This window comes from Tamandua tetradactyla, chromosome 15, assembly GCF_023851605.1.
Source record: "Tamandua tetradactyla isolate mTamTet1 chromosome 15, mTamTet1.pri, whole genome shotgun sequence".
NCBI lineage: Eukaryota > Metazoa > Chordata > Mammalia > Pilosa > Myrmecophagidae > Tamandua > Tamandua tetradactyla.
In genome coordinates this window covers 63975367-63999227 of record NC_135341.1, presented here as the reverse complement: position 1 = coordinate 63999227, position 23861 = coordinate 63975367, and the positions used below count along the sequence as shown (strand labels likewise).

Here is a 23861-nt window from a genome sequence, read left to right as displayed (position 1 = left end):
TGGACAAGGACGAAATAACTGGATGTAAATAACTGGTTAGAAAAGAGGAAGTACATAGCGTGAGGATTATGTCTACAACATTCATTCTCTGTCTCCATGTCTAACACCATGGCACTGAATTCATACCTTGATTATAGCTCTTATCTCATGGCTGTGTTTCTCACCAGACTATAATCCCTTTATGGCAGGAACTGTGTATTTCTCATCCTTTTATCTGTCACATCTAGCAGGGTGGCAGACACATAACTGGAGCTCAACAAACATGTGTTGAATAAATGAATAAGACAAAATTAATGAAAGCTGATATGGCATGGTATAAACCAACTGAATTGGCATCTAAAAAAAGAGGTAAATATGAGCTACTTTTGCCCCCCTCCTCTAGGAAAATTCATTCTTACTACTACTAAGGATTTCAGGTGTCTCCCCCCTATACCCTCCAAGCCCTTTCTCTCATCTTCATTCACCTGTCCAGCTGGGTTTTGAAGAGTATGGCCAGGTGTGAGAGACCCTCCAGTAAGACCACTATTGTATGTGAAGTAAACACGAAGGAATTGAGTGCCCAGGGCTCTGACGTGTTTCTGAAGAGCTATGCTGCATTACTCACCATCACCACTTCCCCCTCCCCTGACCTGTGGAAGCTGGGATGTTTCCATGACGCTCCTCTCAACGTTCTGGGGAGAAGGAACACCTGGCTCAAGCTGGACCAGTCACCGTGTCCTACCTCTAGCCAGCCAAACTGGTTTGAGACATGGGTGAGGCCCTTCTCCAGGAATTTGGAGAGAGGACAAGGGGGAGAAAAGAGAATGGCTATTTAATTCCTCTTGCATGGCAGAATTTATTGGGAGTTAAAACTCTAAAATGGAGGCCATGCCTGCCTTACCCACATATAAAAAGCCCATCTGAAGGTGAGAGAGGATCAAACTGATGCTCACAGAGAACCTGAGGAGAAAAGAGAATGCTGTGGCCTCAACCCCTGTTCAGTTCTCGCGGGACCCAGCTGCATCTCCCCTGCCCCTACAAGAAACTTGGCAGCTCCACCTTTTCTAGGCTATCTTGAATAAAATATCCCCCGATTACATAAGCTGGTTTGAGCAAGATTTTTATTACTTGCAACCCAAAGAATCCTGACTGATAACACCTTTATTAAAATTTAACATTAATAGAAATGTGTCAGAACAGTTTTGAGTGTTCTTTCTGTAACCTGGAAGATGAAGGTAGAAAATCCCAGTTAGACTCTTGCTACACACATCAACTTTGAAAATATCTTTATTTTCAAAATTTCATTTGAATATGCATGTGGACCGCAGAAAAGTATTGTATGTGAAGGAGCAACTATCCAGGAACAGGGAAACATATCTTATTAAGGGTTTATGAATCTAATAGCTTTATCACTACGAGATTTAGTACCAAAACGGCGATTGTCTTTCAACAACACTGGAGGTTCAAAAAATATAATTCCTGTAAAGTTCCCAATCCGTGGCAGTGGGCAGATGTCACCGAGCCTCATTCCCTAGACCTCCAATAATACACAGTGGGTATCAGTGGGTGGGTATCAGCCGGGTGGTTTGCACTGAGAAGGGGAAACTCAGGGAAAGTCTTCCTCAGAGCCACAGCGGGGACCTGGGCTCTCTGGGCATGAGGTCAAAGAAGAAGGCAAAGTCCAAGAGAGCTTAACGTAAAGCAAGATGAGTTTATTTACTCACCAAGAGAGGAAACACACACAGTGAAGGGCTTTACTGAGTACGCCAGTGAGGAGGAAGAGTCACGGTGTTACGTTTTAGAAAGACTGACAATTAGCACTCTGTATAGGAAGAAAAAGGTAAAGCAGATCCTGAAAGTCTGCAGGACTAGGGGCTGTCAGAGTCCAGCACTTCAGCACACTAGAAGGAGAAAGTGACATTCAGTTTGCTATCTGCACAGCATGCACTATTAAAGTGGAAACTATTCCCTTTCCACGGGTCAGTCATTTGTTCGGTCAGTCAGGAGACCTTGACTGAGGACCTACTCTCTTCAGGCCCTGCCCAAGCACTAAGGATTCAAAGACAATACAGTGGTCTGCCCGCAAGGGGCTTCTTTTTACTCCAACAGGAGGAAAGAATCATGCTAAAAAATAAATGCAAAAATGTGTGCAGGTTTTTTACAGGATGTGTCTCTTCAGAATAGAGTGGAATACAAAGGAAGGAGAGGTCATTTCTACCTGTGGTTGTTCCGAAAGGCTTGTGAGTGGAGGTGACCCTTGACCTGAAGGCCTTATTTCAAATTGGTCCCTCCCCAGTTCATGATTTCATCCTTTATTCTCATCCTTGTGCTCCAAGGGCACATGGACACTCAGTAAGAAATAGAAACTTTGGTTTTAAACTTTAATATTAATACAGGTGTTAAAAAAGTGAGTGATATGATGTAATTTGAGTTTTTAAAGTCTCACAGTGGCTGCAGTATGGGAAGCAGACTAGTTAGGAGGCTATGGCAATAGTCCAGGAGAGAGAAAAAGGGGACAGAACTCAGGGGAGGTGGGTAGCAGGGAGAGTGGAGAGAGGGCGAGGAACTCACGTGACATTTAGGAGACAGAAATAATAAGACACGATGATGAATATGATCTGAGCACTTAATACTGTTGGATAAGCACTGGGGATGCAAATAGGTGAAAATCTGTTCTCTGCCCTCAAGGAATGTGCAGTCCAGTTTACAAGCTGGCTGGGAAGGTAGACAGCACTGGCAGGGAGCAGCTAAGAATATGTCTCGGATGACATGTGCCAAAGGGGCGGTGCTGAGAATCACTTATGGCTGAAGCCTTCCTCTACCTACTCTATCCATTCCCAGTCCAGATGCCATGTCCCCCAAGGGAAATTCATTCCCCTAGAAGAATGGAAAAGTGAGGGGTTCACCTCTCAAACATATACACCACAGTTATTATATTTTAACAATGCAAATGGTGGAAGCACTCTGAAAGTGAACACCAAGTGTGATGATCATCAATGCTTAGGACACAGGTCCAGGGACTTTGCAGGATGTTGGTTTCCACATAACTCACTGTGAGCTGTGGCTGGCAAAAGCTCTCATGCTGTCAGGGTCATGGCCAAAAATATAGTCTGCAGAAGAAGTGCTGGTCAGGTCACATTAGGCTACAATGTTTTAAAAGAGATGGTCTTCTGGAGATTGCCCAGTACGATGGAAACCATGTGTTAGGGAAAGGTTGAAGGAGACAGAAAAGGAAGGAGTCATGTGAAGGTAAGATAGTGGCCTCCAAATATCTGAGGAGCTGTTAGGTGGAAGAAAGTTTAAGCTTGTTCAGTGGAACAAGGATTGGTAGAGAGATGCTGCTGGAGGCTGCTGTGGGGATGGGAGTTTCATTGCTCTTTCTTATGTTTAAGAAGAGGTACATTCTCCTGACCTTGGTGGCCTTTTTTATTCTCTGAGTATATATATATTTTCATGCAGTTTTACTGAGATATAGTCACACACCATATAATCCATCAAATATACAATCAATGGCTCACAGTATCATCATAAAGTTGTGCATTCATCACCACAATCAATTTTAGAATGTTTTCAATATTCCAAAAAAAAAAGAAATAAAAAGAAAAAAGAAAACCCAAACTACACATACCCCATACCCCCTTATTATTATTATTTGTTGTTGTTGTTGTCTTCACCTTAATACTCCTCTACCCATACACTGGATAAAGGGTGCGTCAGTAACAAGGTTTTTACAACCACACCGTCACATGATGAAAACTATATAGTTAGACAATCACCATCAAAGGTCAAGGCTGCTGGATTACAGTTCAATAATTTCAGCACTTCCTTCTAGCCATTCTAATACACTAGAAACTAAAAAGAAGTTTCTATATAATGAGCCAGTAGTCATAATCATTTGTTAAATCCAAATTTCTCAGTTACACCTCCTCCTTCTCATTGATCATTCTCTGACTCTTCATGGGTAATTGGAGAATGACCACTTTAACGTCTTCATGTCTCAGGATATATTAAGTTCTCTGAGAAGAGTGGCAACTTTATTCTGCAATAATACAGGTGCCCATGTGTGATATGGTTCCAGGAACACGATAAAGGCTTGCTCCATCCTCCCTCTTCAAATTCTCCTCTAAAGCTTCATCTTTTAGCTTGACAGATCTCAACTGTTTGGAGGTCCTGGTCTGCGTAAGGAATGTGATGAAAGCTATAGATGCTTCCCTTAAAAATGGGCAAATAACATGGCATGCATTTTAAGGGTTTCTCTCTCTCTCTCTCTTTCTCTCTCTCTCTCTCTCTCTCTCTCTCTCTCACACACACACACACACACACACACATACACACACACACACACCACTCTAACAAAACCCATCTGCAGAGCCAGATTAAGCTTTGGCTACAAACTTTGATCACTATTAAAATACAAATAGCTTGTGGAAAGGATACAAATTGATGTGAATACAGTCTAGTGAATGGAATTAATAGGAGACATGAGAAGTTTTTGGTCAACGACAAAAAGAGGACTCGGAAGCAGTATATAGTTTTGTGGGAAGAAGAGAGATGGATCTCTGAGACTCAATGCTGGAGACTCTAGAGGTATCCAGCAACCCAACAATTTGGTCTAGGGTTGTCCCACTTACTCAGACACTAAACCAGGTGTTGGATCATTCAAGATGACTTACATTGCCCATCCTTCCAGGGCTTAGATGAAGAATCAACTCACAACTCAGGGGCAGATAAGCTGAATAAGAGGGATAAAAGATGCGCTTGGGAACATGGAGGAGGGAGTGATTAATTCTATCTGTATGAAGGGAGATTTTTGAGCTTGTCTTTGAAAAATGAGCCAGGATTTCTTCCAGGTTGGGGATGAAAAGTGTGGTTCAGGAACAACGAAAGAGCAAAAGGTACAGCATCTTGGCACAAGATTTATGATTTGTGTGTGTGTGTGTGTGTGTGTGTGTGTGTGTGTGTTGGGTGGAGACAGGGGCTTCTTGAAGGAAGTGGCCAGGAATGAAACTAAAAGTGAAGTTTGGGGGCCAGGTGATGAAGGGTCTTGAAATGATGCTACAGAATTTGGACTTCATCCTATGGGAAAAGGGAAGCTGTGCAAGGTCTTTAAGGGAATGACCTGATTTGATTTTTGTTTCAGAAAAATAATTCTTCGATAGAGTGAAAGAGGGCTCTTCAGGATGCTAAACCCTTTGGTAGCACCTCTTTGGGTGGGATCACCGTTATTTTTCTGTCTTAGTATTTGAAGTCACAGAGCTTGACCAGTGCCAGAGAGGACACACCAAAGAGAAAATCCAGCATACTCTCCCAGGTGATACACCCTCCCCTTGTTTTTCCTTTTTCCTTATAGAAACTGTATAACATTCTGGGGAAAACTGTAAAACTTATCCCTTGAAAAATTTTTTTCTATAGAGACCTAGCAAGCCATTGTTTATAGAATCTATACGTAATTAAAATGAAATTCTGTTCTCCCCTCACATCTCTATACCAATTTTTTTTGTTTGAGCCTCATTTTGTGGACTTGTTAAGGCTATCTTCCTTAGTTTTCTTCTCCTTGGTTTTCATAGGAGGAAAGGTTTCAGAAGGTGATACAAGCTGACAGGTCAGGACAGTGAGATTTAACAGAGTTTCTCTATAAATACTTCAGCAGACTTCATGGGCAGCCCAAGGAGGCCATGAGTGGCTGGAGTAAGAACCTTTCTAAGCCAATCTCCTGGTTCAGTTTACAGAGGTCAGATGTCCAAGTGTTAGGTTCTAACACACTGTGCCCTGAGGCCATTAACACCAGTGGGGCTCTCAGAGAAGAACAGATCCATCCTCTCTTTTGGCATTGAGCAAATGCGACAAGATGCAGTATCAGTAGCCTCTTCGGACTTCCTAAATAGAAGGATTTTAGAGGTCATGATATGAGAGGAGGGCATAGCTTGGGAATGTACTTTGAAGTTGTATTTACATAGCAAGCAACTGTTTCTACCATGTTCATTTGGTGGAGGGGAGGCATTGGGCACTGCTGGAGTTCATAGGATGGGACCCAAATCCCTCACTCTACCCTACTCCCTTTTGATCTTGCCACTGCTCTAAGGCATCTGGAAACAGAGCTGGGTAAAGGCAAGTGGCTACCCCCTCACAGGGGGCTGCACCACCTGCTAGGTGGGCAATGAGGTTGTGAATCCTTCCAGTATCTCTTGTCCCCCTTGAAAAACTCCTTCCTGGAGTCTCCCCTTCTTTCCACCATCCTCTGTTAGGAAAGGGCCCATTTACATCAAACTTTTGCTCCCACCTTCCTATCTAAAAGTCCATTTGGGAAACAAATTTAAGAACAAATTCAATCCCAGGTATGGGAGAAAGACTTACGGACCTGGAGTCTTTCCAGGTCATTTCGAGGGTCAACTCAGTAGTCTGGGGATCTCAGACATGCCTCTCTGCATTCTGAGCTTCATTTGTAAAGTGAAATCATGGTATTTTCCCTTCTAGGGTTACGGTGAGGGAATTTGAAAGTGCTCTGTAAACTGAAAAGTACGACAGCAACATAAGGTATCGGAAGATTTTTTCATCATTATAGTCACTATTTTTATGATCTACTCATCTTTCACCACAGCCTAAGGTGTGGGGAACTGGGGCTATCACCTGGTCTCCAATTCGAGGTGCCCTGAGGTGGTTTAGAGACCCGAGAGGGCACAGAAGCCCACCTCCCCAGACATTGTCATCACCAGATTAAAATGGAAGTGACACTGCTCCTCCCCACCTGCCATTCTCTGCTTCTCAGACTGCATTTTACCTTTTGAGGAATTGTTTTCAGTCTTCAAGGTTACCTTTCACATTCACTTAAACTCGCTGTGGGGAGTTATGAAGAAGCACATAGATGACTCTGTCCCCAGCTCTAAAGCATGCTAGATGCAGCCCCAGGAGTGCTTCCCTGGTGTCTTTGCGTTTTAATCATGCATCTAGGACCGAATAAAATGAATTAATAACGGTTGAAGAAAGATTGGGGGTGGGACCGGTTCAGAAGGATCAGAAGCGCTATGTTAGTGAATAAAGACCTGGAAAACCAGTAGAAGCTCTGGCCTGTCCTGCGGCCTGGGTCTTAGCAGCGTGGCCCCCATCCCAGAGGGGAAGAGAGAGTCAGAATTCCACCTTGTGAGTGGCGGGAGACTCGGGCCCCACGTAACAGGCATGAGTAACTGACCACTGAATGGCAAAGCCATGGTTTCGTTTCAGATGTTAGGCAACCACTCTAAGTGTTTTACCCTTAGGGAGGGAGACAGTATGGCCAGGGTTTGTGGTTGAACCTGAGCTTCATTTGGTGTGGCTGATTTTTTTGTTCTCCAGTAGAATGATTTAGCCTTCACTTCCATTCCACCCTTTTAAACTCAGTTTCCAGAAATTGGAAAGCCTTTCTACATTTCACTTTAACCCACCTCCAAGCAAACCACTGTCCCCCTCCTCCTTTCCTCCTGCCGTTTCTTCTTCCATCACTCTCTGAGGGCAGCTGACCATGGCATGTTAGAAACAGCCTAGCCCTGCCCCAACAGAATGCTGAGGGGGATATTAAGACTCAGGGGTCACATTCTGAGAATGGGACATGGTCATCTACTGCAAAGGGGTTGAGGAATGGGGGCTGGATGAAACAGGATGAAATGCACTTGATAAATGGAAATATTCTTTCATCCGTATGTGCTAGGCTCTGTGTAGAATGCTGCTTCTGCTTTCAGGATTAATCACCCGTGGCAGAGGTGGGGGGATTCTTGGGGAATGAGTGGGCTTTAAAAACAAACACACAAGCAGCCTGCAAATCTAAAAACCATCAACTACATCCAATTTGTTGTCACACTGGGTGAACCATGGAACGCTTTTTAGTCACAAAATGTAGAGATGGAAGAGTCAAGAAGAAACCAGCCAGTAAAAGTTTTGTGAGGCTGACTCTGAAAGGATCAACTTGACCGCCTGCTATGTTATGTGTATGCCACCTTTTCCTGCATAGCTGCCTTGCTCTACAGATTGCAACTTAAACTGATTTCCTGTGGGCCAAGGCTAGCGGTTAAAACTGACTCTACTGACACCTGGTGGAGAGTGGTGTAGCTTCCCTTTGCCAAGCTTAGTAAAACGTGCGTGCGTGTGTGCGTGTGTGTGTGTGTGTGTGTGTGTGTGTGTGTGTGTGACTGGAAACACATTCATCATGTCAGGGGAATTAAATAACTCCCGAGAAATGAGGGTACCAGGCAGAACTACCAGATGTCTGAATATATAATTGCAGTTGGGTGACTCACTGAGACACATGCATTAAAAAAAAACAAGTGATAAGTGAAAATAAAACATTAGGGCTGAAGCAAATGAATTATTACTGACTTCTTAAGTGTTTGCTGTTCATGAATAAGACAGCAACAGAAAAGGACTCACTCCCTTTTCCCTTCCCCCAAAAACTCCATAAGAAAAGTCGTGATTATTGACCACTTGACAGAGGTATCATCTATGGTTAAAAAAAAAAAATTCAATCTTGTCCTGGGGACCTGGCATCTCCCAGTCTGACTTGTGCTCTGCTGCCTCTGGACTCTGCAGTGCGCTCCTTGCAGACTTTTTAAACTCTGGGATAAAAGGAATAATCTTCCTAAGGGATTGTTAGGAAGACATTTGCTCCTAAAAAGTCATTGAAGATGAATATGAAATTCTCTTAAAAAATATAGTTATAATTGTTTACTAGTTCTGAAGTGACAAATGGTGGTGGGGGAAACTACATTGCAACATTCCTACAGAAATATACTTCAGAAACTTTTATAGTCTCCACTTCCCCCTTCATTAGGTTCTTGTTTGCTCCTGCTTAATAAAGGTCCTTTGGCTCACTTTATCAGCAAATTCAGTGGTTCCCAGTAACGTGTTGGGAGCACAATTCAGCATATATGCAGGCTGGATTTTGTCTCCTAATAAGGTGTTTTAAGAGTTGGTGTTCGGGGCTGCACTGGAGCAACTCTCTCTATACTAGTTTAAATTTATAAAAACTAATCTATTTTTAAGTCAAGAGAAAAGGGCTAGAACACAATGAGAATTTAGGTTGTTAGTTGATACATTTTCTCTAAAAGTCACAGGAAGCCTGTCTCAGCTATGAGTCAGGGAGGTGGGATGGATAGATCTAGGAACGAAGGAGAGAATGAAAAGAAGCCCTCTACCCCAGATGCAAGAGTAACTACAATGCTTTTGTCGATTTTCCCCTGATATTTAACTTTAATTTAGAATGTGTATTTTCTTAAGTATGCAGCCTTGAATATATGCTTCTGAACAGAAAGTGACACTTAATTTATTCAAAATATATCTCTACTTGGAGACAGTGATACTATAAGAGATTCCATCTTTCTCAGTTCATGGTACCCTTAGTGTTTTTCCACAGTTCCCCTAGATCCAAAGAAGTACCCCAAAGTTCTGCTTAAGTAATTAGGTCCAAACAACCTAACAGTAGTAGTTTGCATGGTGTCTGACAGGTGTTGCTGTGCTTCCTTGGAAAATTAAAAACATTCCACTGTGTCTGCTGTGGTACCCCAGGGTGCCGTGGCTCACAGTTTGGGAACCATGGCATACCAGTTTTGGAAATCAGTGAAAAGTTCAAAGGTGTGATTTGCATGATCTCTTTTTGTCCCTCACTTTTGATGAGACTATGGACACATAATTTGACCTTTATGTTTCATACTGCTAATTGGTTCTGCCTGGCTGACTTATTGCAGAGTAGAGAATGAGAGAATGAGACAGAGTGAAATCCTTGCAGGATTTAAGAGCATCTCTGGGAATAAATTGGGTTTGGCTATGCTTCAATAATGTTTTCTGAACCTCTGTCATATGGGGGGTGGGTCATAATGAAATCTATAAAAAGTGAAAGAACACAGCCCCTGCATCCTCTAAGAAGGGAGATGCAATCAATCATGTTGTTGCTGAGAGTTACAGGTATCCAACAGTAGTCAAGAATTTGTGCTGGATACCAAGCGCTTTAAGATTTTAGGTGAAAAACTGACAGTCGAGCATGAGATGTAAAACACGCCAGAACACTTGTATGGATGTCACAATACATTTGCAAATGGCAGGCCACCTAGAGTTCCTGATACATTTCTGACTTATATAGAGCAATAAACAGCATGGTCAGAAGGTCTGGTCTAAACTAGTTGTTCTCAAACTTTTTTGCACCTGGAAGGCTTGTTCAGATTGCTACACCCTACTCCCAGCCCCAATACACACGCCGCCCCGGAGCTTCTGATTCACTCGGTCTTGGGGGCTGAGATTCTGCATTTCTAACAAGCTCCCAGATGATCTGACTATACTTTCCAGGGACCACCATTTGAAAACCACAAGCTTAAGCCATTTAGGAATAAGGAAGAGGAACTGAGATGCCATCTGGGTAGGCTACATTTGATGCGAGGCAGGCATCCCCACTTTCCCATTCCTGATCAGCACACAGGCAGCCTGTCTAGATTTCCAGTATAAAGTGGTTACTCCAGCCCAAGATACCCAGTTCTGTACATGGACAGTTAGCTTGTCTGACGGCCACTACATTTTAAAAGGTTCCCCTAAATTTAGAACACTCAACTCCTGTAGTAATAAAGTTAAAATGAGACATGGTAAGTGAAGGACTTTTGCTATTTCAAAGAGGCTGGCTTTGTACTCTGCTCACTTGTGAGTATGTGGCACAACCATAGAGCCTGCAGACCAAGTGGCTCTCAATTCTGAACTGGAGGTGGGTTCCCAGCAAACTCACCTGGGGAGTTTATCATCTCCAGGGCTGGGGCCCAGCAATGTGGACCTGTGAAGAGCTTTCCCAGTGATGCTGTTGGGAATTTCTGCTGAGAGAAGCACTTGAATAAGACAAATCAGTCGGCTGCTGTGAGCCTTATTAATTCAGAGTTATTGGACACAGTCCTACTGTATTATGCTCTGTTCGATTTCTTCAGACCTGCAGAGAACTCTCTTTCCCTGATCCTGACCACCCTTCCTTGAGTGGTAGCAAAACCACAGCCTGTGAGATTTATCCAGAGCATGCTGCTAAATAAAAAAAAAACATTAGCAATGCACTGGAGAACAGATTTTAAAAGTGGCACCTAGCAGAGATCCAACAAATCAATTGCATCTTTCCAGTGGACTTCTATGGTACATAAACACACCCTCACCTTGCTTTTCTGCCCCCCCCCCCCCACATTGATTTCCTTAGAGCAGGTTTCCAAGGGTGGTCCCCGGACCTGCAACATCATCATCCCTGGGGACTTGTTAGAAATGCAGATGCTAGGGCCCCACCCCAGACCTGCTGAATCAGAAACTCTGGCGACGGGGTCCAGCAATGTGTTTGAAGAAGCCCCCCAGGTGACTTGCTCAAGTCTAACAAGTATCGCCTTATGGAATTTGTGTTCTCAGCCAGCCCGTTGCCACAGATCACAAGGTTCTCAAAAGGCAGGGTCCCTGCCCTTTCTCCCCCACAAGCTAGCACAGCGATTCGCACATAGTAGGTACTCAAGAAACATTTGTTATTTATTGAATCTGGGGCAGTTATACTTCCTGCTTACGAATGTGAAATAAACACTGCACTGGCATGCCATGTCTGAGAGGTTGCCAACACTGGGTCTAAATCATCTCTTGTTTCTTATGGTAGTATTTTCCATATTTACAAATTAGCTTTCCCCAAATTCTTTCCAAGTTTTTTATATTTCTTTTAGCTCAGGAAGCCAAAAAGAAGATGCCATGCTTTAGCTAATGTCTGTTCCTGCTGGGGGAGGGAATTTCTGTGTGATTCTTAAATTCCATACTCCCAGCATCGAGATTATTTTCCAAACAATAGCAGGAGATTGCTGATTCATGTTCAGCTCACAGCTCCAAGCATCTTTTTTTTTTTCCCTGCTGTACTTGTGCCGATGTAACACAATAAGGTTCTATTCATTGCTCCGAATTAAAAATGCCAACAGCTTAGATATGCAACTGGAGGATATCCCACCCCCTTTGGCTTATTTAAAGCCTTCCCACAAATAACACATTTTGAAATATTATATGGCATTCACTTCGAGCCATTTGGCTAGGGTAAGGATGATTAGGCAGGTATCTTTTTTATCAGCGGCTCCTTGTACAATACTTGGCACACGGTCCTTAAAAAAATGTTTGTTGAGTGAATCATATACCCACTTCCTGAGGTTCAACCTTATCCATCAATTCTGCCCTGATATGTTACAAAAAGCCTTCTCTTCGGTGTAGGGAGAAAACCTGACTCTCACATTCAGAGGCTCATGTTTGGGTCCAGCCAAAGAATGGGATTGACCTCCAGCCAGTCCCTCCCCAGTTTGCACACCGTTTGCAGTCCCAGGCCTAGCACCCACTGTAGCAGCGAGACCTTGGGCCCCACCTACGCGCAGTTTTGCCAAGGAGTGGCTGGGGTCTTCTGTGGGTTTTCATTTCCCAGCTGCAAAGTCAAACTGACAAGTTGGTGCGCCTAAAGCTCTAGCTGTCAACCTCGGCTGCAGACCAGGATCACTTGGGCAGTTTTTAAAAATCCCAATGCCCACGCTGTATCCCACACCAATAAGTGTTTCGAAACCCAGAGTTTTGTGGCGCTCCCGGGGTGACCCCGACCTGCAGCCAAGCTTGACAGCCATTGCCCTAAAGTAGTCTCTCAAATAATTTCTGAGATGGTAGCCCTCCTTCTGCTCTTGCCCCTTTATAATGTCTTCTCAACATAGCAGCCAGAATGTCCTTTTCAGAATGTACATCAGCTCATGTCACCCCTCTGCTCAAACTCTGCAAAAGCTCCCATTAGCTGTCCTGTTCGCCATTCTGTCGTGCTAGTTGTTCCTTGAACATGTCATCCATGCTCCTACCACAGAGCCTTTGCACCAGCATTTGTCCTTTGCATGAGGTGCTCGTCCCCCAAATGCCTGCTCGGTTCACTCACTTGCCTTCACTAAATCTTGCGAAGCTTAATTTCCTGGGGACACTTACCCTGAGCACTCCATTCTTGACTGCCTCTTTCCTGTTCGCTGGCCTTTCAAATACCCCATATCCTGTTCAAACTTCTCATTTTTCCATAGCATTTGCCATCTTTTAAAAAACAGTCTGTCCAGTATACTTAGGATTTTCTGTTTATTGTTTTGTCTCCCTCTGCTAGGAATTTCAGCTTCACGAGGACAGCGATCTTTGTCTGGTTCACTGTTTATTCCAAGTGCTCAGACAGTGTGGGCGCACAGTAGGCACTTAAGAAATACTTGTTAAATGAAGGAATGCAGGGTCATCTCTGCAGGTGGTAGAAAAATCAGATGTTGGGAGGGTGGTGACTCGGAAGAAAATGAATTTTCTAAAAAATTACAGATCTTGAGGAAACACCTATTTGTTGATTCTAATTATAAACCAAGGGGAGGGACTGCCAGGCAAAGTATGGATTTTAAAAATCCACAGTTTTAGAGCCAAAAAAGAGATGAGTGGTTGCCTAGGGCTTGGGGTGTGGTGTGGGGACGAGGCACTGTGATGAGTAGGAAAGGGTTTCTTTTGGGGGTGATGACAGTGTCCTAAAATTAGATTGTAGTGATGGCTGCACAACTCTGCAAATACGCTAAAATCCACTAATTGTACACTTTAAATGGGTGAACTTTATGGTATGTAAATTTAGTCTCTATAAAGCTGTTAAAAATGCACACTTAACTGAAGCACCACACAGAACGTTAAAATATAAAGCTGAAAAACAAACATGGGCTTTCATTTCTTATCAGGCACGTGGATATTCTTAGGCTTCGGTTTGTGTTCTCTATTCTTAATCTGGAGTGGGAGAAACTTCCCTAGCCCTGATTTGCTGCCCGAGGCATATATTGGTCAATGAAGAAATGTAATGTAAAATTCTTGATCAAGGCTTAAATTGAGAGTCTTTATTTGGAGTACATGGCTTTCCCTTAATGACCTCCACGCCTCACAAAATTCTGCAATCGTTTTCAGAAACCGAAGGCAAGTCAGAAAACTAAGCAGCCACTTTGCATGAAACTGAGCTTTGTATAGATTTCACGCTTTTGATCTTTTAATGCCAAGAAAAACTCCAGCTGTGTGGACACCAGTTAGCATTTACTGATGGCCATTGTCCCACACGCCACCGAGTTAAAGAAGCCTGCAGCTGTGAACTGAGATGCTGCTTGGCCAGCAGCCCTGTGAACCTTCCCCCGACTGGCTGATATTATGGTTATCTAATAACAGGTATGGAATAATAACAGCACATTACAATTAAAGTGATGGATAACAACACTTCAGTGAGGACTATTTTCCCTTCCATGGAGCATAGCAGCATACTCAGTCGGCCTGTAAAGGGGGAATACCTTTCTCCATCTCTGCCCGTTTCTCTTCTACCCAGAGTCCCGGTTTCAACATTCTCAGGGGGATCCCTAAGGTGTGAGCAAAGCTGTGATACAAGAAGCATCTTGGGGATGGCTGCTGTGTCTCTGGAGAATTCCCAAGAGGAAACAGCCACTGTCTCATCAACAGCCAGAAGTTGCCTGTTGCCACCTTGCTGATGAGAGGGATAAGAGAAGGTGTTGTATGCCAATCCAGAGCGAACGCTCTTAATTGCTAAGTCATGCTGCCTCCCACCGCTTTGTGCATGTCACTCTGTGGGGTTTATGACTGGTACAAAGATGACTAAGTCCTACGCCTTCCCCCCCTGGCACAAGCACTGCCTGGTAGAGATGACAGAACATACACAAACAATTCTAATTAAAGGCCGTTGTATTTGCTACTCTATCAGAAATGCACAGGGCCATGGGAATGTGTGGGAGGGAAAGATAGCTTAAAAAACAATGACAAAAGACTCTATGAAACCCAGATACCCCACAAATCATCACACCATCTCTGCACAGTGCCATGCCAATCTTCTGGTTATGGGTCTTTCAGAATGTGGGTGATGCATAGCGTAGGTGATAGGGTGGAAATCATTCTGGTCATTCAATCAGATGCTTGGACAGAGCATCCACATCAGCTTACTTTAATATCACTTGGACATTTGTCCTAAAAGAAGAAAATAGCATGCCCCTTACAGTGATGCTGTGACGATTAAATGAGTTTATACTGGCAAAGTGCTTAGGACAGTGCCTTGTGCCTGGTAAACGCTCAATTAATGTTGAGTTATCGTTATGCCTGGTGAATTATGGGGTCTGGAGGATTGAGTTCTGGGTACTGGAGACTTAATTCTATAGGGCCCTCGTTATTTCATAGCACAGTGAGAGAAGAGCAGGCATGTGACATTGGGTTCGATTCCCAGACCATGTACCCTCTCAAAATAAAAATTAATGGGGCCCTTTTGGATGGTTTCTGTTGGGACTTCAACTAATGCTTTTTTTTTTCAGTGGGATAACATTTAAATCAATATTTTTCACAACTTCTACTTTCCCTTAGAGAATACAGTTTTGATTCCACAATGTTAGTTTTTTTATGGATGTGACTTGGAATACTTCAGTTGTACCATCTGCAGAGTCAAGAGAAAATTTAGTGTAAACCATTTACCTATCTATTTTCTGACATGAAAAGGAAATGATTTTACATTTGGTCATCAGCTTGTATTATCGATTTTACCTGTCATAAGTAAAAATGAACCATTTGATCATCCAGAAAAAAAATTCATGTGATTGGAAAATAAAGTTTTCCAAAGAAAGAGGAATCAGCCAGTTTCTAAGAAACAAAAGCAATAATGAGGATCCCACACAAAATGCATGACTGTGTACCCAGAGTTACCTTTGCTTCACACCAAGGCCAAGACCAACTAGAAAAAAATAAACCTTTAACAATCTATAAGAAATTTTAACAGTTTCTATTGGTCATGTTCCGTGAAATTGAGTACAGAGCAAAGAAGACAAGGACACTTCAGAGAGATTAATCATCACACATCTTGCACTTGTGCATATGTTTTCTAAAAAGTAAGGATAATCATAATGCTAATAATACAAGAAATAGTAGTACAGCAGCAAAAATGTATTGGGCACTCACTATGAGCTAAGAGTCTGCTAAATGCTCTATGCATACTACTTCATTTATGACTTGAAACGATTCTGTGATGTAGATGGTATCAATCCCGTTTTACAGCTGGGGAAACTGAAGCTAGAGATGTGGTTCCCCTGCCCAAAGTAGCACAGACATTAAGTGAGAGAACCAGGAATTGAACCTAGGTCTTGTGGGCCCAGACTCCGTGCTCTAAATCACATCCCACTTGATTTCCTTCTGCAATAATGATAACGGTTATACACATTTATATTGCCTCTTTACATCCAATATTTCATTCAATGCTCACAACCTCATCTCATTACCTCTGCAGGTGAGAAGCTGACGTCAGACGTTAAATTGTCTTAGGATAGACAATTGTCATGTGGGAGAGCTGGGACTCAAAATGACACGTCCTAACCAACTTCCTTCTCAAAGAACATCTGAGGTTGAAATCCTTCTGAATGGAAGGGTCTGACAAATAATTTTTTTTTGAAAAATAATGTTTTATATTACTACCAGACATATATCTTTGCAAATAACATTTCTAGCTCAGAATATCAAGCGGCTGAGATTTAATGTACAGAGCACAGGACCCTGTCAGACTAAAACAAATGATTTGAAAATCTAATTCTTGATGAGTCTGAAACTCTCACACACCCAGCCCCCATATAAATGAGACACTTTACCTAACTGGCAGACAGACGTTTCTTATTAGACATGATATTTTTTTGAGTTCAATAGAGGTTACATGGTTTTTCAGAAAATTAGAAGTTTTATTAATAATCACTACTCTATTTGATTCAGGATATCATTCCTATTATTTTGGGGTCCGAGTTCATGAGAATAAACCTTGCAAATGGTACCAGTTGTGTAGTAGCATGTAAAATGAACTGTCCTTAAGTCCCAGACCATTTTAATATACTATCTAGCTCAATCCCACACTAATGCTGCCAGAAAAGCTTATAAAGAGATTACTGGTGAATACTCCCCTAATAAAGAAAAGGTTCTTTTCTTGAAAAGCCAGGAGATGTTCAGTAATTTGGGCCATCAGTAGGTGTAAAGGAATAGTTTGGAATTGTACAACGGACAAAGCTGGCTGCTTTCCAATTATAAAACTACCAACTTTCTAACCCCAAAGCTGGGTTCCGCTTAGTTACCTGTTGCCTCTCAGCTCCAAATCCACCCTTCTAATTCTCTACTCTGTGATACTGGGATTGGTATTTTGTACACTATTTCTCAGTCCCTTGCCAGCTGGCTCTGTCCAATTTTGCCTATAGGAGGCAGTAGAGGGAAACTGGAAGGTGAGAAAAGACAGGGACTTCCTTCCCTTCCTTTTTAATGTTCTGGAAAGCATCTTCCAGCAGTGGCTGTTGGCTCCAGTCTCCTGTTACTTTTAGTACTTCTAGAACCAATCTCTTTGCACCCCTCGGAGCTTCTAGCAGCATCTGGTCACTCTCCTTCCTTAGTGTTATTGAGCACCAACTCCACAGGTCTGCTCTTCTGAGCACTTAGATTCTAGTACACCCATCTCTTCCTTTTGTTCCCCAGCTTTAATGGTGACAGCTGCTTCCTGCAACAGGGTTACCTCCAGGTTCCTTTTTGCTTTTTCAGCGCTCTAACACCTGTGCAATAACCAGTTCCCTGTACTAGATTACTCAGTGTGATTTTGTTTTCCTGCCTGGAACACCAGCCATGGTATGTTGGCAGCAGCCTTGCACCATATATCAATACTTACAACAGCACAGCACCAGAAACAATAACACTGAGTGGATACGAACCTGCTCATGCTAAGTGGGAGAGATTATTAATTCCAGCCAAGAACTGAGCATGTGTGAGAAACTACAACCCCCACCTGAAAAGTATTGGAATGGAAGGCTTCAAAGAATCAAAATTTTAAATATTACTTTAGCATAAAAATAATTCCTGCTCACTTTGGAAATGCTTGCAAATACAGCATGTATAAAGTAGAAAAGTGTCCTAGAATTAACCACTGGAAATATTTTGGCATCTTCTTTTTGCTCTTTATTCCACCTATATTACTACATATTTTAAAAGAATTATTATTTTGAAACAACAAATTGGTATTTTCACATGGCCATAGGAGGAGCGCGATTCTAAGAAGTGTGTGACCTTGCTTCATCACAAGGATATGTTGTCTCTATCTCTTTGGGACTGGATCTCTCTAGCAGGGGCTGCTTACCTCTGCCCTAGAAACTAGACAATAGTCAGGGCTACAGGCATCCATCTCTGCTGTATCTGTTGTGCCTTCCTGGTTGGGATCACGAAGTAAATAAGAAATCTGTACCCATTCAGGAGGAATTCTTACTACATTGTAATCTGGCTCCTGGGTAAATTTATGAGCATTTAAACAGTCTGCCATGTAAGGACTGGCATCTTTGGACAGAGAGACAGCACAAATGCTTGTGTTAATTGCCCTGGTCTTCAACACATATATGGTATTTCACTACCTCTGCATTCATTCATTCATTCTTTCCTTTACAACTAATACCAGAGCATCTACAAAGGTGTCAGTTGCTGTGCACACAGATAAAACCCATTTGCTGCCCTTTTTTGCAAAATTCATAGCTGGTAGGACCAAACCCCAGGAAGAAGGAATTAAAAGACCAAGCATGTATATCCTCACACCACTTTTCCTGATTAATAGAATATATTATTATTACATACATTTGTTCTTGGTTCACTCCCTCTATCCCTTGAAAAGTCTCTATCTTTGAGATTTTCTCAAATAAATTGGTGGTACCACTAACTATTGGTCCAATGTTTTAATCTCCATCTGCCTTAAAATTATTTATCTCATGGGAAATAAAACCATTACTAACCTTTCTGCTCCAATTAATATAACATTGGAATATATGAAGTTAAACATCAGAAAAATTCAAGGAAAAGTAAATGGAAACAGGAGAGTAGTTGAAGACTCCAACCTACCTTGCATCTCTTACAAGATGAAGTAGATAAAAATAAGAAATGAAATCTGAACAATATTATTATTAATGTTAATCAAGAATTTTCATATTAAATTTCATAAATGGAAAACAGAATAAAGGAATAATTATAAAATGTGACCAATGATAGATGATAAAGAAACTTGTCAAAGAATAGAAATAATAGAAACCAAATTATCTTGGCACAATATAATTAACTTAGAAATAAAAAAGAAACGAGAAAGAAAAGTAGGCGCATACAAAAAGAAATGCTATAATCACTTGAAAACTAAGAAAACTCTCTCCTACACAACTCTGACAAAGAATAAATAAAGGCACCATTGCCAAAGAGGCAGAAAATAATTATGATATAAATAATAATGTCAAAACCTAAGTGAAACAATCAATGCTGTATTTAAAAGAAATGTCATCGATTTAAATTTTTATCACTTATAAAAACAAATGAGTTAAGCATTTAACATAAGGTATGTTAGAAAAAGAGCAATGAAATAAAAGAATTTTTTTTGAAGAATTAACAAATACAAAGGCAGAAAGCTTATATAATTAGAAAATATCATAACAGGACTGATAAATAAAGAAACCCAGAAGTTGAGTCTTTGGAAAAATTAAAACAAAACAATTAAAAGACTATCAGCTAACCAATTAAGGAAAAAAAGAAAAAGAAATTCACAAAATTAGGGATAAGAAAAGGCAATCAGTATCTGATTTTATAAATACTGAAAATCAGAACAATTATAAGAGACAACTTTGAATAACTGTGAAAATAAATAGAAAACTTTGAAGAGTTGTTTGATTTTCTTGAAAAATATGAAGTAGCAAAATAAATCAAAGAAAAGAAATCCATATAGGCTAATAATCATGGAAGAAAATAGAAAACAATATCAAAGAACTCCCCACCCCCCAAAAATGCCAACTCTAGATGACTTCATGGGTAGATTATTTTTAAAAATATATGTATATGTATATTCTATGACACATAAATATATAGTCTATGAAATGTATACGCACTATGCATATACATATAATATCCATTTAATTTGAAGGCACAAAGAAGAAATGTTCCAAATGTTCCAAATTAATTTGTGAAACCAGGCCAACTCTTATAACAAAAATACAAAATATACAACTTAAAATAGAAATCTGCCCAGATCACTTATTTATATTGAAGCAAAATTTTAAATAAAACATCAGCAAATAGCTTTTGAGGAAAATTGGAAGAACAACATGTCAGAAAAAGTAGAATGTTTCCAAGAAAGGCTTAGTATTAGGAACTTTAATAATACTAATCACAGTAATAAGTCCACTTACTAAAAAAGTATTTGATCTTCTTGATGGTAATCAAATGGCATGTGATAATATTCACGGCCTCTTTTTTATATACTCACACTGAAATAAGATTATATAGATATTATTTAGACATGATGTTAAATATGTGGAAAATTTTGAAAAAGTAGAAGAATGAGGGGAGATTATTCCTATTAGTATTAAAACATAGTAGACTGCCCCAATAATAAAAACAATGTGGTACTGGGACATGAATGGGTAATAGATTAATGGAGCAGAATAGAAGTTCAGAAACAGACTTAAATTCTATAAAAATTCAGAATATGATAGAAGCAGGCTTATTCAGTTCATGGAGATTAGACAATCAAGAAACCATCTAGAAAAATCAGAGTTGGAGTCATAACTCATACCTTATAACTCAATAGATATCAAGTGGAAGAAAGATTTAAATGTAACAAATGAAAAAAGAAACCATGGGAGAATCGTTCCATAGCTTTAAAATAAGGAAGACTTTCTAACTATGACAAAAATCCAGAAACCATCCACAATCCCACTTCTTAAATGTCTGTCATACCCATATCGTGAAAACTACAAAAGTAGGTATATAAAACATAAATGTACACCAGTAGTGACTAGGTAACTAAACTGTATGATAGTCACACAACAGAATGCTATTTGAATGTAAAGAGAATGAGGGAACTGAGTTGATAATAATAATCAGAAGTATAAAGTGAAAAAAAGCAAAGGGCATGACAATGTATATGGCATGAGATGTCTGTATACACAAAGACAAAAGATGAATATGCAAGTACTTATGCAAGGAATATCTATGAGATGGAGAAGGGGACAGTTAAGGGATGGGGGTTGGGAGAAGACTTTTTACTGCAGACCTTTCAATACATTTTGAATTCTGAACCTTGCACAGAATTTAGCATGTTCAAAAGAATGAAACAAACACAATACAACAAAGTGAGCACAACAGAAAGATAAGAAAATTGAGTGAAAACTCAGAAATAGTGCACACTTTACACAATTGTTGTGAAGACTAAATACAGTAACATTTGGGATAGTGGCGTATGATGAAGGGGGGGTGGGAGCTCAATTTTAAATAGTGAGGTCGAGGTAGACAGTAAGCAGTGAGGAACTCTGACCTAGTCATTTCCTAAAGGAGACAGAGGATATTCCATTTCAAGAGGGGACTGTCACGTGGGAGTGTGGAAATAGTTTCGCCAGATCTTCAGATTTTTCAGAGCAGACCAGAAATCCAAATTTGTACTTGAAATCCTTGGTTTTTAAATCCTGACCCAACTTTTAAATAAAACCACTATGTTGGCCAAATAAAACACATCTTGCTGGCCAAAGCTGGCCCTGTGGATGGCCAGTTCAACTCTCTAAAGAAATGAGATTGAGTTTTAAAACAAACACGCCAGAACTTGTAAGTCCTGTCATCTTATGAAACTATGCATGTTTTCCATTTCTCCAAACACTTCTGGAACTCCTCAGTGAGACCCAGTCGGCCCTTCACATCCATTTTGTTCTCCACACAAGACAACCTATTATCATTTTGGAGTTACCTCTTGTTGGAGTCAAATGCTGTTACACAGCTTGATCCCTGACTTTATTTACCAGATTGATTCTTCATAACATTTGGGTTTTTTCCAAAGATCAAATCTATCCTCAAAGAGGCTGAGAATGTGCTTAATAAAAGTAACGTACTCTGGGTCTTGAGGACAGTCTCCAAAGAGGAGCTGCAAATATTCAGAATAAGAGGAGTATCATTAAAATAAGTAAGAATCCTTCCAAGGAAACTGTTTAAAAAGACTTGTGTACAAGTCTCCTAGCTTTATGGGCATTTAGTAAAGGGTTCAATGGTTGGACTCAGGTGACTGCTCTAAGGTGATTTTTTTCAGTGAGGACTCAAGTTCTTTGGACACAATTGACAGCTGTAAGGATTCTAGTGATCCTTGGCACGAATATCCACCCAAACACAGGCTTTGTGCCAAACACAACCAACATGCACACTATTTTTATTTTCCTATGACCAATGGCTCAGTTTCTGTGGTCAGCTAATGACATTAGTCATGTAGAATCACAGTGAGGAAAAATACAGAACTTTTTATGAGCCTGTAACAACGCAGATTTTTCTAACAACACATATGAATCAGACGCCTCAAGTTCGCATTTTGGAAATATTTGTAGTAGGAAATACAAACTGTATTTGTTATCATAATCTTCCCATAGAAATATAGTATCCCTGGGAAAAGTGTAAGAGTGGCATGGAGATATCCACCCAGACAGAAACATCTTACGTTTCCATGTTCACAGTTAATGAGACGTCTTTATAATTGTTCATCCCATCAGTCGACATGCTAAAGCACATGTCTTGGATTAAATATGTTGAACCATCCATCCATCTATTCATCTATTCACACATCGATCCCTGGAAGTAATGTCCCATGATGCCAGGGACACTTACACCCCTGGAAGTCCTATAACCCTTGGAGTTATGTCTCACGTGGGGGTGGGGAGGTTACTGAGCTTTGTTTTCAGAGTTGGCTTAGAGAGAGAGGCTACATCTGAGAAAGAAAAGAGGTTTTCTGGGGGTGACACTTAGGTATAAATGTAAGTAGGCTTAGCTTCACCATTGCAGAAATAAGTTTCATAAGGGCAAGCCTCAAGATTGAGGGCTTGGCTTATTAAATTGGGAGTCTCAAATGCTTGAGAGAATATCATGACTTCCCCAAGTGGGGAAATTTAATAGTTCCACATTTTTCCCAGTCCCTCAAGGGGACTTTGCAAATACCTTTTTATTTTCTGCCCCAAATACTCTGGAATGTATCAGGGTATTACATTAACCTGTGCAGAATAACAAGATCTCATTCCCTATTCTAGGTTCCATGTAATAATGATATTTAAATAAACTGACTACACAGGTTAAATTAGATAGTGTGCTACAAAATATTTAAATTTTGGACCTAATAAACATCTCTTCCTTTGGTCTCACACAGAAGTTGAGGTTATAAAATACAGACACTATCATCCTTTACCCTGCATTCTGATTTGCCTTAATCCTAACAAGGTCCCTTTCATTCATATCTCTAATTGAAGTCTGATCTCTTCTCAACTTCTTTAACTGTTGCTGTAGGAGTAATGCTGACTTTCAGAGCTGCAGAACTCTGCATCTTAGGTATCACACAGATACCCCAAATTCCCTGGAACTGCCAGATCATACATAAAGAGCAAAGCATCTCAGAAATTAGAAATAACTGTTAAAACTCAGGAATAGATGTGATTGCTATAAAAGCTTACAATCTAGGAACTTTTACAATGGGCCTTATTGAACATTTTGCACTCCTTACTCATCAATTGCCCATCTCTGCTCACTTTCTATCCTCTGATAACCTATGCTCTCGAATTCAATTCTCAGAGTTTACTACCTATAGTCAGTTTTTATTAGTGAGCCCATACAATATTTGACCTTTCATTTCTGGCTTATTTCACTCAATATAATGTTCTCAGGGTTCATTTACCTATGCCTCATGACTTCATTCCTTCCTGCAGTTGCTCAATATTCTGTCATATGTATACAACACAGTTGGCTCTTCAGTTCATCAGTCAATGTACCCTAGGCCACCTCCATCTATTGCAAATCATGAACAGTGCTGCCACAAACAC

General features: G+C 40.8%; 1 protein-coding gene across 21 annotated transcripts in view; it reads right to left on the bottom strand.

The window, feature by feature from the left end:
- The window catches only part of THRB (thyroid hormone receptor beta), a 439676-nt gene that overhangs the window by 134321 nt on the left and 281494 nt on the right, over positions 1-23861 (bottom strand). The window contains exon 1 of one of the 21 annotated variants that reach the window (XM_077130004.1): positions 127-241. The exons of the other annotated variants lie outside the window; for them this stretch is intronic. The gene's annotated coding sequence lies outside the window, so the exon portion shown is untranslated. Of the gene's footprint in view, positions 1-126; positions 242-23861 lie in introns of those variants that run through there. 21 annotated transcript variants of the gene reach the window in all.